Genomic DNA, 14,376 nt, shown 5'->3' with positions numbered 1-14,376 from the left:
GGATTCCAAAAAAATCTTTAACAGTGGCGTAAGAAATGATAACATTCTTAGGTATTTGGATTTCTTGTGGAAACTACTGGGAAGCTGTGTTGATGCTCTGGATGTCTCCAACTGAAACAAGGTCAACAAGTCATGAATGAAAAATTACAAGTTAGATGGATCAAGGATTCTGATCCCAGTGGATGGCTAGCTTTTGGTTAGACAATTTCTACTGATGGCCTGATGTAGGTTCTGATCCTGGGATACGTAACAGACAGGGATCCTCAGAAGTGAAGCCTCTGAGACAGAAGTCATTCATGCCAACTTATGGGTTATCAATGTTTGCTCATGGCTGCTACCATTATAACATGTCATTCAATGGTTTTGTGGTTTCAATTTACTGTGCCAATGTAAAGATGAAGTTTCTAAATCAAAGGTAAAAATATGAGGCCCTCAAGATGATGAATTGTGGGGATGGGGGGGGAGCTGGAGCTATAGTACAGCAGGTAGGGCATTTGCCTTGCACACGGCATACCCAGGATAGATTCCCAGCATCCTGTATGGTCCCCCCAAGCACCGTGAGGAGTAATTCCTGAGTGCAGAGCCAGGAGTATCCCCTGTGCATCGCCAGGTGTGACCCAAAAACGCAAAAAAAAAGATGATGACTTACCTTTATATATTTTGAAGTCAAGTAGAAGCAGCCAGAAAACTCCCCAGAAAAAACTTCTCCAGGATCAAAAACATCATCACCTCTAGCGTGAGAGCATACAGAAAATAAGGTTTCCATTTATGCCAAGTTAAAGCAAGCCATACATGATCTTGGAAAGTCTGTCAAAGGAAAGCATGGATTTAGGAAGGATAAGGTGACAACTGGGTCTTATAATATACAAGATATGAATATTAAAATATACAATATTTTATAAGTATTTATATATATTTATTTATATTAAAATATAATATGTATCTTAAAATATACAAGAGAAGCAAAGGTCATGAAGTAGGAGGTAAGGTGGCAATCAGGTCCACTACAAAAAGCATTTTTTAATAAAAAGAGAAAATGTAATGAGACATCAAATAAGACCTTTGTAAATATGTAAGAACAGGGTTATAACTCAGTGATTCAGAATTTGTCTTCCATTGTATGATGATCTGTGATTGATCCTTAGCACTGTAAACAACATTGTTTTTAATTTTTAATTTCTTTCTTTCTTTCTTTCTTGCTTGATTGCTTTTTAATTTTTTGAGTCTTACCTGGCTATGTATAGGCGTTAATTTTAATTTTTTAAAAAAGTTATAATTTTACTTTTTTACCTGTAGTTTAAAACGAAATCTAAATTATTTTAGAGTAAATATATGTGAAGAAGAATAAAATTTACAGGAACTATTTAGTATTCTTAATGATATTGCAGTCAGAACTTTGAGTATTATGAATGGAGAAAAGAGGCACTATTTTGTTGACGGTTACTCTAACTAGATGTTCTGATGATTATTGGTTCTTTGGGGACACATCCGGTCATGTTCAGGTGCTGCTTTGGCTCAAGGGTCTCTTCCAGTGTTGCTCAGGGTACTATGTTGTGCCAGGAAAAGAGTCTGCTTCTTTTACAGGCAAAGTCCACAGTCGTTCCAGTGAGCTATCACTCCAGTCTGAAAGGCTCTTAAGAAAGACTCTCATTTCACAAAATAAGTGGGGAACCTTTATTGCAGATGCTTGTTTAAATTGTTTGGCATGGAACCAGAGACACCAGCTTTCATTCAAAAAGTGGCCAGTGAGATTAATACCAGGAGTTTTGCTCCATGGTTTGGAATCCAGCCACACATTCTAGGGGGAAAGGGAGCTCATATAGAGTAAGGAGCACCAAATAAAGGGTGTTTGGAGGATCCTCCCAGGATTGGAGAAGCATTCTGAAAGTAGAGTATAGACCAACATGATTGCCAGTCAATGCCTCTTTTGCAAACCACAACACCCAACAGGAAAGAGAGAACAAAAGAGAATGCCCTGCCACAAAGGCATGGTGGGATTGGGGGATAGGGGGTGGGAGGGACACTGGAACCCGTGGTGGTGGAAAATGGGCACTGGTGGAGGGATGGGTATTTGATCATTGTACAATTGAAACCCAAGCACAGAAATTTGTAAATCTATAACTGTACCTCATGGTGTTTCACTAACAAAAATTAAAAAAATATATAAATGGCAGAGAATGGGCACTGATTGAGGGATGGGTACTGGATCATTGTATAACTGAAACCCAAGCACAAAAATTTGTAAGTCTACAACTGTACCTCCTGGTGTTTCAGTAATAAGCATTAAAAGAATAAAAAGTGAGGCAATGCATAAAAAAAAGTGGTCAGGTACCATCAATGCTGCTGCCCACACCCACACCGGGAGTGACAATGCTATGAGCAAGGGTTTCCATACTTGGATTCTCAAGATAGTGCCCCAGGAAATACTGACACGCAGCAGCATTTTGGACCCAACCTATTATAAAATTTGTTAGAGGTTAATTGATACCAAACAAGAAAATTCAGGACTGTTGTGTAGCTTCTTTGATAATTTATTTTTCTCTAGTAGCTTGTAGATATTAGGGGTGGCAGTGGTATATTCTATAATAAACAGTATTGCGTTTTTAAAATGTTGAAGGCCTAAGGTATATAAAGGAGGCAAAATAAAATGAGTAAATATGTACACACATGAACACTTTTGTTCTTTCTTTAGCAATTGCTTGGATGAAAATTGTAGATGGGTAGCATGTATTTAAGTAGCTGGAGATAGGGATCAGGGGTAGTGCGGACTGCAGGGGAGGGTGGAAAGATGGGAAGAGATTATAAGTGTGTGTGTTTATGAGTGCTATTGTGTGAGAATGTTGAGTTTATAAGAATTCATGCATGCATGTGTGAGTAAGAGAGAGAGAGAGAGAAAGAGAATGAGTGTGTGTGCATGTATCCGTGTGTGTGTGTTTTCTTAGAAAAATCCTATATTTCACCTGAACTACTGTACCAAGTGATGCTGTCATTCATTATGAGAATGTAATAAATAAATTTTATTAAATTCAGGTGGTGAAATATGTTGGCCTTTAAGCCCTTCCCCTCCCCAATTCATCAAATTCTTCCTATAATTTTCATTTACTCCCTGACCTCTTCAGGACTCAATTGGATTTAATCTGCCACATCCAAATTTATCTCTTTTAGAAAAAGTAATTAGATTAAAATATAAATCACAGTATTGTTAACATTCAAGTGGGTTCTAATGATAATTAATAATTTCTATTCATAGAAATACTTATTCAGGCCACACAATAAGGCAAAATTCAGAATATTGGACAGAAGTCAATTATTTCTCAAGCAGAACTAGCTATATCATAGCCATTCTAAAGATGTTAGAAATGTGCAGTCCAGACATTAGAGGTTCATGCTATAAGTAAAAGATTTCTCGTTTTCTCACCTGAATCCTATTCTCCATAATAATAATTGAATAAATGAATAAGTGACAGAAATAATTGAATGTTGTATTCTTCACTTGAAGGTTTTATTCACAGATCTTGTCTCATAAAAATTATTCAGAAAACATTATATTAAACAAACATTCCATGGTGATTAATCAGAATTCTTATGTTTGAAAGTGACAAACTCATACCACACTCATTTTAAACTAAGAAGATACTTGATTCATGTACCTATAAAGCTGGAGTGCCCTCTAGGTATGGTTGGGTCCAAAGAGTTGATTTTTATTTATTTACTTATTGATTGATTGAGTGATTGACTGAATCACCATGAGTGGTTGACTGAATCACTAGGACATAAAGAGATACAAAGTTGTTCATGAGTAGGTTTCAGTCATACAGTGTTCCAAGACCCATTGCTCCACCAGTGAACATTTCCCACCTACAGTGTCCCCAGTTTTCCCCCTGAAATCCTTTCTCTCCCTCTCTCTCTCCTCACCCCCGCCCCCTGTCTCTCCCTTTATTCTACCTATCTACCCATCTACCGATCTCTCCCTTTTGAGGCATCATGGTTTACAACACAGGAACTGATAGGTTACCATGATTCTTCCTTTACCTATTTTCACTTCACAGTTCTTTTCCAGCATGATCATTTCCAACTATCTTTGTCATAGTGGTCTCTTCTCGATCCCAACTGCCATCTCCCCCAGCCCATAAGGTAGGCTTCTAACAGTGGACCAATCATCCTGGCCCTTATTTCTACTGTCCTAAGGTATTAATCTAAAGTTATGTTTTTTTCATATCCCACAAATGAATAAAATCCTATATCTGTCTGTCTCCTTCTGACTCATCACACTCAGCATGATACTCTTCATGTACATCCATTTATAAGCATACTTCATAACTTCATTTTCACTAACAGCTGCATAGTATTCCATTGTTTAGATATACCATAGTTTCTCTAACTAATCATTGAGGATTCTTGGGCATACAAGTTGTTTCCAGATTCTCACTATTGTGAATAGTGCTTCAATGAACATAGAAGTGCAGATAGCATTTCTGCTGTGTGTTTTGGGGCCTGGGAGTATATTGCCAAAAGTGGTATTGCTGGATTCATGGAAGCTCAATTTGTAGCTTTCTGAGAAATGCCCATATTGTTTTCCGAAAAGGCTGAAGCAATCGGCATCCCCACCAACAGTAAAGAAGAGACCCTTTCTCCACACTTCCATGCTGACATTGGTTGCTCTTGTTCTTTTTGATGTGTGTCAATCTCTGTGGTATGAGATATCTCATTGCTGTTTTGATTTGTATCTCCCTGATGATTCATGATGTAGAAAATTTTACCTCTGTTTTTTGGTCATTTGTATTTATTCTTTGAGGAAGTTTCTGTTCATTTCTTCTCCTCATGTTTTGGTGGGGTTGGATGTCTTTTTCTCATAAAGTTCTACCAGTGCCATATATATCTTGGGTTATATACAATAAGGGGTTAATTGTATGGGTATTGCATAAATAATTTTTCCCCATTATGTGGGCTCTCTTTTTATCATGGTCACCATTTTTTCTGAGTTGCAGAAACTTCTTAGTTTAATGTAGTCTCATTTGTTTATCTTCACTTCCTCTTCCTTGGTCAGTGGTGTATCATTCTAGAAGTTTCCCTTAGCTTTAATGTCATGGAGGGATCTTCCCACATTTTTCTCCATATATCTTAAGAATTCAGGTATGATATTGAGGTCTTTAATTCATTTGATCTGACTTTGTGCCTGGCACTATAAAGAGGTCTGAGTTAAATTTTTTTTGCATGTTGCTGACCAGTTTTCCCAGCAGCACTTGTTGAAGAGACTTCCTTGCTCAACTTCATATTTATTGAGCCTTTATGATACATTAGGTAATAATAATCTGAGGGCCAGCGTCAGGATATTTGACTATATTCCATTGATCTGAGGCCTGTCTTTATCTGAATATCATGCTAATTTGATTACTACGACTTTGTAGTAGGGTTTGAAGTTGGGGAAGCTGTTCCCTTCTTCTTTTTACCAAAGATTGCTTTAGCTCATCATGGGAGTTTATTGTTGTGTATGCGTTTCAAGAGGGTTTAATCGATTTCTTTGAAAAATGTTATGGGTATCCTTATAGAAAGTGCATTAAATCTTTATAGCGCTGTGGGGTGTATTGCCATTTTGACAGTGTTAATCCTCTCAATCAATGAGCATGGGATGTGATTCCATTTCCTCATATCCTCTTTTATTTCATGAAGTAGTGTTTTGTAGAGTGTTTTTGGTATAGGTCCTTAACCTTTTTAGTTGATTCTAGTATACTTGATTTTCTGAGGTTATTGTGAATGGGTTTGTTTTTCGCCTATCTCTTTTTTCTCTTTCATTAATAGTATTTGGGAAAGCCATGGACTATTGGATATTGATTTTGTAATATGCTACTTTAGTAAACAAATCTATTCTTCCCAGGAGCTTTTTGCTAGATTCTTTGGGATTTTCTAAGTATACTATCATGTCGTCTCCAAATAGTAAAAGCTTGAGTTCTTCCTTTTTTTATCTGGATGCCCTTGATATCTTTTTCTTACCAAAATCATATGGCAAGTACTTCAAGTACTATGTTGAATAGGAGTGGTGAGAGTGGGTAACTTGTTTTGTGCCTGATTGTATTTTGGGAATCTAGCTCATTGATTTTTCTCCAAGCCTTTAGTTTTTCCCCATTGAGAATAATGCTTGGTGTGGGTTTGTAGTAGTTTGCTTTGACTGGATGGAGGAAAGTACTTTCAACTCCCATTTTGTTGAGAGTTTTTCATCATGAATGGGTGCTGGATCTCATCAAATGCTTTATCTACAACTATTGATATTATCATATGATTTTTATCTTTATTTTATTGAGATGGTGTATTCTGTTGATTGACTTGAGAATGTTAAGCCATCCTTGCATCCGCAAGATAAACCTACTTGGTCATAGAGTGTGACCTTTTGAGGAGTTTCTGATTTCTCTTTGCTGGTATAATCTTGAGGATCTTTGCATCTGTATTTATCAAAGAAATAGGTCTGTAATTTTCTTTTTTGTGGTTTCTCTGTCTGATTTGAATATCAGGGTGATCTTTGCCTCATAGAAATTGCTTGGGAGTATTTCTGTTTCTTCAATTTCCTGGAAAATCTTAAAAAATATTGGCAGTAGGTCCTCCTGAAAGGTTTGAAATACTTCATTAGTGAATCCATTTGGGCCTGGGCTCCTGTTTTGGGGGATACTTTTGATTATCATTTCAATTTCCTTGTAGTGATGGGTTCGAGTTTTCAAAATGTTCTTTGTTCAGCCTTGGGAGGTAATTGGAATCCAGTAATTTATCAATTTATTTCAGATTCTCTCATTTCCTGCTTTAAAGATTCTCAAAATAATCTCTGATGATCCTATGGATTTTGTAGTTTCTATTATGATGCCTCCCTTTGCATTTCTGATTCGGTTTATTAGGATTCTTTCTCTTTTCTTTTTGTGAGTCTTGCTAGTGGTTTATCGATCTTATTTATTTTCTCAAAGAACCATGTCTTGCTTTTGTTGGTCTTCTGAATTGTATTTTGGGATTATATCTCATTGATTTCTGCTCCAGGTTTTATTATTTCTTTCCTCCTGGCTAGTTTGGACTCCTTTTCTTGGTCATTTTCCAAAATCTTGAACTGTAAGTTATTTTTGTAGGCCCTTTCTTTCTTCCAGTTGAATTCTGGCGGAGCTATAAACTTTCCTCTTAGAACTGATTTTGCTCTGTCCCACAAGTTCTGGTAGTTCCTCGTTGTCATTTTTTCTGGAATCTTTTTATTTCCTCCTTGATTTCTTCTCTAAGCCAATGGTTGTTCATTACTTCCCTCAAATAAAATATTTTCTTGCCGAGTTTTTGTCTGTTTGATCTATTGAGAAGTGAGAAAGTACTGTTGAAATCTCCATCTAGTATTGTGTTGCTATCAATGTTTTTCTTTAAGTCTATTAGAAGTTGTTTTTACGTATTTTGCTGGTCTGTCATTAGGAGCATCTACATTGAGGAGGGTGAGTTCTTTCTGATGTACATATCCCATGATCATTAAGAAATGACCTTCACTGTCTCTTATAACCTTTAGTCTGAAGTTCATGTGGTCTGATACTAGTATTGCCACTGCAGCTTTTTGGAGGTGTTCTTTTCTTGAAGAATTGTTTTCCAGCCTTTTACTTTTAGCCCATGGTTGCTTTGATTGCTCAGATGTATTTCTTGCAGGCAGCAGAATGTTGGGTTCAGTTTTCTATTTCATCCTGCCGTCCTGTGCCTCTGAATTGGTGTATTTAGTCCATTGACGTTGAGAGAGATCATTGTGATAGGGATTGTTGCTATCTTTATGTCGAAATTTGGAGTACTTGTGGGGCTTGTCTTAGCTTAAAGTAGCCCTGTTAATTCTTAATGCAAGAAAAATATGGAACACTTTACAAGTTGGCCTGTCATCTCTGTGTAAGGATCATGCTAATCTCTGTATCATTTCAATTTTAGTATATGTGTTACCAAACTCAGTATAAGAGTTGATTTTTTCCCCTATTTTTCTCTTCTGATTTCTCTGAGTGTTGTCCTTACTCACTCCTATGGCAGACAGTGATTCCCAATCTAGGAAGGTATTTCAAAGGAGCTTGAAGTGATAAATTTAGAACATTAATGTCCCAGAAGGAAAAGTATGGTTTTTACAATATTATATTTTACCATACCCAGGGCATCAGTTTTGCAAAATAATTCTTTTGGAAGATAGAGAATCAGTGTTGTTTAATGCTCTTCCCTGAAATCTTCATTAAGAAAATTAAACTGGAGCCTTTTGCTATTCTCACCTCGGTCCCGTGTACATCTCCAGAAAACGGTGGATGGCGTTGTCCGCACTTTGACCACCTTGAAAGTAAGTAGGATTTTTCTCCTGAAGGAAGAGGTGAGAAGCATATTGATGATTTCATTCCACTTTATTACAAGTTAAACTTGAAGGGAATGTGAGACTCATGAGGCTCCTGTAAAGGACAGAAAAAGGGTCTCAATGTAGTTTAATGGCCCAGACACATTAACAACACAGATGACTCAAAGTAACCTGTGTGCATCTTTGGGTGTATAGTGAGTTTTATATCTACTCATAGTGATTCTCAGTCATTCCACATGGGCAAAACAGACCTGTAATTAAAAATCTAGTTCTCTGAGCAGAATGGGCTTTCTTAGGTGATTGAACATGTGTGTAATATTTTATTACTAAGCACATACAACTGTTTGAATGATGTGTACTTTTCGATCAAAAATTAAGTCCAAATATCTCTGAAATGGCAGTCTCCTGATGCCGCACCTGGCTTTCCACACTGGGGCCCCTTGGAGGGGGTGGGTTGAGTTTCCCTCACCACCCCGAGCAGAGACCTGGCAGCTGAAGACCTCTGCAACCAGCCATAGTTATGCTTAAGACCACTCTCACCACACTTGAAGGAGCCTCATGCATGAAGGAACTGGCAGAGGAACCCAGGTGTGCGGGACCCGGGGCTGAGATATTCAAGACTGCTCGGACCAAGAATGGGCCTCCTCCATCCAGTTCCCCCATCTTCCAGTAGCTAAGTGTTACACCCACGGACTGCCTCTGGAGCTATGTAATCCCATCAATGGCCAAGATCCAGATACTGGATCTTGTTGATAAGATAACAACTCATATTGTCCAGTTCTCTTTCTCAGAGAACATGGCAGGTTACCAAGCGTATCTTGCCTACATGGCAGAGACTGGCAAGCTACCCGTGGTGTGTTCTATATGCCAAAACCCAGTAACAATGAAGTATCTCATTTCCCTGACCGTGAAAAAACCTCCAATGTGGCACTTGCTAAAATCTCAGGGCTAGGACGAATGGAGATGTAACTGGTGCATGATACCAGTATTCCTCCCACCATGCCCCAAAACATGCCTTTGTGGCAGGGCATGCTCTTTTTTTCTCTGGGGCCATGGCATGCCAGAGAGCCACTCGTGGTGGGCAACTCATGGTCTTGGCTGGCAGGACGAATGGGCTAGTTTTACCCCTCACCCCCAATCCCACGAGACTGTAGTTGCCCTGTCACCCTAGCTCATACCTGGCTGTCCAATAATCTCTGAGGTGGTGGGCATCGTGCCGCCAGGGGGGAGAAAGGCAGAAGCGACAAATACCCTTTCCCACCTGAGGGAGAATGGTGCCATAGCTTAATGCATAGTTCAGTCACATTTCTGCCCAAAGCCTCTGGGTTCCGAATTGGATCCATGTGCCTCTGGGGCTGTGGTCATGCTGGATAGCCTCTTGTGAGAGTCAAATCGTGATCTTGGTGGGGCAGAAAGAATGGCTCTATGGTCTACTTTTGGCATACATCTCCCACCCAGAGCGGGTCCTCCAAATACCCTTTAGTTGGTGTTCTGGCCTCTATCTGAGCTGCCTTTCCCCCCAGCATGTGATGTCGGCTTCCAAGGCCTGGAGCAAACCTCCTAGTCCTTATCACTCTATTCTTGGATATTAGTCTCTTATTCTGTTACTTTATATTCCACAGATGAGTACAATCTTTCGATGTCTGTCCATATCTTTCTGACTCATTTCACTTTCTATGTTGATCCACTTTATGCAAATTTCATGACTTCTTATTTTCTAACAGCTGCATAGAATTCCACTGTGTAGATGAAAGAAAGTGGCATTAACAAGTCATCTGTTCTTGGGCACTAGGGTTTTTTTTCCCCAGATTTTGGCTATTGTGAACAGTGCAGCAATGAACATACAAGTGCAGATGTCATTTCGGCTGTACTTTTTTGCCTCTCCAGGCTATATTCCCAGGAGTGATATTGCTGGGTCAAATGGGAGCTCAATTTCTAGTATTCGGAGAACCGTTCATACTGTTTTCCAAAACGGCTGAACCTGTCCGCATTTCCACCAGCAGTGAAGGAGAGTCCCTTTTTCCCCACATCCACGGCAACACCGGTAGCTTTTGTTCTTTTGGATGTGGGTCAGTTTCAGTGGTGTGACGTGATATCTCTTTGTTGGTTGTACCTGCATTTCCCTGATGATTAGTGATGAAGAGCATTTTTCATGTGCCTTTTGGCCATTTGGTATCTTCTTTGAGAAAGTTACTGTTCATTTCATCATCCCATTTTCTGATGGGGTTGCATGATTTCTTCTTGTAGAGTTCAACCAGAGCCTTGTATATCATTGATATCAACCCCTTATTACATAGGCATTGGGTGAATATCCTTTCCCATTCTGTAGATTGTCTTTGTATTCTGGTCACTGTTTCCTTTGAGGTGCAGAAGCTACTTAATTTAAGATAGTCCCCTTTGTTCATCTCTGTTTTCACTTTTTTGGCCAGTGGCATGTTATCTTTGAAGATACCTTTAGCTTCAATGTCGTGGAGGGTTTTGCCCACCTTGTCTTCAATGTACCTGATGAATTCTGTTGTGATGTTGAGGTCTTTGACCCATTTTCATCTGACTTTTGTGCTTGCTGTTAGGTAGAGGTTTGAGCCCATTTTATTGCATGTAGCTGTCCAGTTTTTCCAGCACCGTTTGTTAAAGAAGTCTTTCTTGCTCCACTTCACATTTCTTGCTCCCTTATCAAAGATTAGATGAACATATATTTGAAGGTGTGTGTCAGTATATTCAATGATGTTCCATTGGTCGGCGGCTCTGCCTTTGTTCCAGTACCATGCTGTTTTAATTATTATCGCTTTGTAGTAGAGTTTGAAGTTGGGGAAGGTGAGGCCTCCCATCGTCTTTTTCCCAAGAATTGCTTTAGCTATTCGTGGGCGTTTGTTGTTCCATATGAATTTCAGGAGTGATTGATAAACTTCTTTGAAGCATATTATGGGTATCTTTATAGGGATCACATTGAATTTGTACAATGTTTTGGGGAGTATTGTCATTTTGACAATGTTAATTCTCTCAATACATAAGCAGGAGATATGTTTCCATTTCTTCGTGTCCTCTTATTTTCTGTTGTATAGGTCCTTCACTTCCTTAGTTAAGGTGATTCTGAGATACTTGATTTTCTGAGGCATGATTGTGAGTGGGTTGCTTTCTTCATGTCACTTTCTTCTCTCTCATTATTTGCATATAGAAAAACCATAGACTTTTGGGTATTCATTTTATAGCCTGCAACTTTACCATATAAATCTATTGTTTCTAGGAGTTTTTTGGTAGAGGTTTTAGAATTCTCTAAATATAGTATCACATCTTCTGTGAATAGTGAGAGCCTGATTTCTACTTTTCCTACATGACTACCCTTAATATCTTTTTTTATATAACTCCTATTGCAAGTACTTCCAGTACTATATTCAACAGAAGTGCCAAAATGAATTTTTTTCTTTTTGGTTCACACCCTGCGATGCTTAGGAGTTATTCCTGGTTCATGCACTCAGGAATTACTCCTGGCGGTACTCGAGGGACCGTATGGGATGCTGGGAATCGAACTTAGTTTGGTTGCATGCAAGGCAAACGTCCTACCCCTGTGCTATTGCTCCAGCCCCCAAAATGAAATTTTACTAAACACTTTCTATCTGTAAATTTCTATGCTAAGAACAGTGGTATAAACGGTGATATCTGAGTAATTTACAAGTAGATTATGAAGACAGATAATATAAAGAATTTCTTTGTATGAATTTCCAAAATGTGTAGCTTTTATTAAATATGTTAAGAATGAACCGGAGGTCTTGATTATACCATGAAAATGATTTCCCTGTTAGAAGTTACCCTTCTAAAATGCAATAAAGTGACACATTTTGAAAATGTTGATTATTCGTTCATTAATTCAATGAATATTTGTTAGTCTGGGGGTGCAGTGCCTCCAGGAAGCCAACCTGCACCCTCGAGGTGAGTGCATCTACAGTCTAATGGTGCCATCATGCTGCCTGATAACCCCAGATTTCCACTGTGCCTCTGGCTGGATCCCAACACCTCAGAACTAAGTTTCCCAAGAAATTAAACTCCCAAAAGATATGTGGGAGTCATGTTCACAAACCACCCCTGGCTCAGCTATACAAGCTAATGTATTGGTCTTGCTTAAGTGACCTATAAATAAATCTTGAAAGAGATCAAAAGTCACAGTTAACCTTGGACCTGCACACGGCAGAACATACTAGGGTAAATCGGAGGGAGGCAGGTTAGTTTGTTGCCCACGCAACCAGAACTCAGGGCAGCCACTTGCTCCCACAAACCAAAATCTCCACCATGCCCTAGTCTCATTACATTGTCTCAGGATGGATTTCACTGAAATAGAACAGCTGAAATTTCGGATATGCTGAAACGATAGCACAGTGGGTAGGATGTTTGCCTTACATGCGGCCGACCCGGGTTCGAATATCAGCATCCCATATGGTTCCCTGAGCTCTGCCAGGAGTAATTCCTGAGTGCAGAGCCAGGAATAACTCCTGAGCATCGCCGGATGTGACACCCCCAATAAAAATACTAAATTCCTTGAACAAACATGATGACCTCTTAGTACCTGTATGAGAACAATAATGCACAAAATTAAAAGGAGAGAGAAAGAATTTAAAAGCCTGCCATAGAGACAGGCTGGGGGTGGGGTAGGGTGTTGGGGGATGTTGTAGGGAACCAGGGACATTGGTGGTGGGAAATTTACACTAGTGGAGAGAAGCATGTTGGATCGTTGTATGACTGGAAGCAAATTATGAAGTTTGTAATGGTCTATCTCACAGTTATTCAATAAAAATTTAAAAATATATATCCTTAATTGGTAGCTCAGACTACTGATAGAACTTTGAAAACCAGCATATCTATTTTTGTGTTCTCAGTAGGAAAAAAAAATGTTACTCACCTGTGTGCAAATAGCTTGAAAATGCTAAACCGAAAGATACATCAATGCTTGTCTCTGGCATGAATACTGTAATTGCAGGTATGTTATGTTTTAGAATCAGTTCATGGACAAGAAGTCAAGAGAAGCAGTGGCAAAGAGCAACAGTATTGAATCGATAATGTTTGAGGAGCTTGCAAGGGAGACTAAAGATTTGGCATGAGAAGAGGGAAAAAAACGAAGAGTTAAGTATTAATAAGTATCATGACAAAAATGCAAGGGAGGACATTTTTTGGCAATCGTCACACTCTGTTGAGCTTTTGGTGAGGATAAGTATTAGAAAGTATCTTTCCCATTTAGTGGTAAAAAGGAAACTTTGATGGGTGCATTTAAAAAAAAATTACTTTAATAATTAGAATCACCAAGAGATACACAGTTACAAGGTTGCTCATAATTGAGTTTCAGTCATAGCACCCTTCCAGTAAAATGGGGGTGTTTTTGAAGGAATATCCCTGGTGCGAAGACTAGGGCATCTGAATCTTAACACATTTCACCAAATATATGATCTGTACTCACATGATTTACACTGTCTCCCCTGATCTTTGATTTACGTTTTCACGCAATATTTCCTTGTGAAACTCACCAAAAGTGAGGGTCCCTATTTAAGACAAGTACATGTTTCTCTGACATTATATATTTTTGGTTGCTGACAGAGTCTTTAAAGCAATGCTCAGGAGGTGTGGGGGCCCCACAGGCAATTCTCAGAAAACGTGTCCATGGTGCTTGGTGTCCTCTGAGGCTATACAGTCTTTGATACTCTGGCAATCAGGTGCTGCTGGGAGTCAAATTGAGAGCATGTGAGACAATTTCCATAAGCACTACATTATCTCCTGCGGCCCTGGGTATTAGATTGATGTCAGCATTCTGAGGTCCTCCCTTTTGTCAGAAAGCAGAGACTTGTGCAGGAGAAATTGGAAGAAACCTTAGGGTTTAGCTAGGTTGACTGAGTAGACGGTGATACCATTAAGATTGGAACATAAAGTAAAAATAAAACAAGAGAAAGATCTAACAATTATAAACAGGGCTATAGTACTCAAAAAGTTTAGAAACAGTCACATTGGCAAGTAGTTTTAAAAAGCATCCAGGAGAGAATATAGTATTGTGAGTGAACGAATCTACTCTATGG

General features: G+C 38.9%; 1 pseudogene; it reads right to left on the bottom strand.

The window, feature by feature from the left end:
* Window positions 1–7,840: 7,840 nt before the first annotated feature.
* On the bottom strand, window positions 7,841–7,939 carry LOC130036953 (uncharacterized; annotated as a pseudogene).
* Between the last annotated feature and the right edge of the window lie 6,437 nt (window positions 7,940–14,376).

The sequence above is a fragment of the Sorex fumeus genome, unplaced genomic scaffold (genome assembly GCF_029834395.1).
Source record: "Sorex fumeus unplaced genomic scaffold, SorFum_2.1 ptg000070l, whole genome shotgun sequence".
Taxonomy (NCBI): Eukaryota; Metazoa; Chordata; class Mammalia; order Eulipotyphla; family Soricidae; genus Sorex; species Sorex fumeus.
The sequence above is the reverse complement of the archived record's forward strand: the minus strand, read 5'-3'. Positions and strand labels throughout refer to the sequence as shown.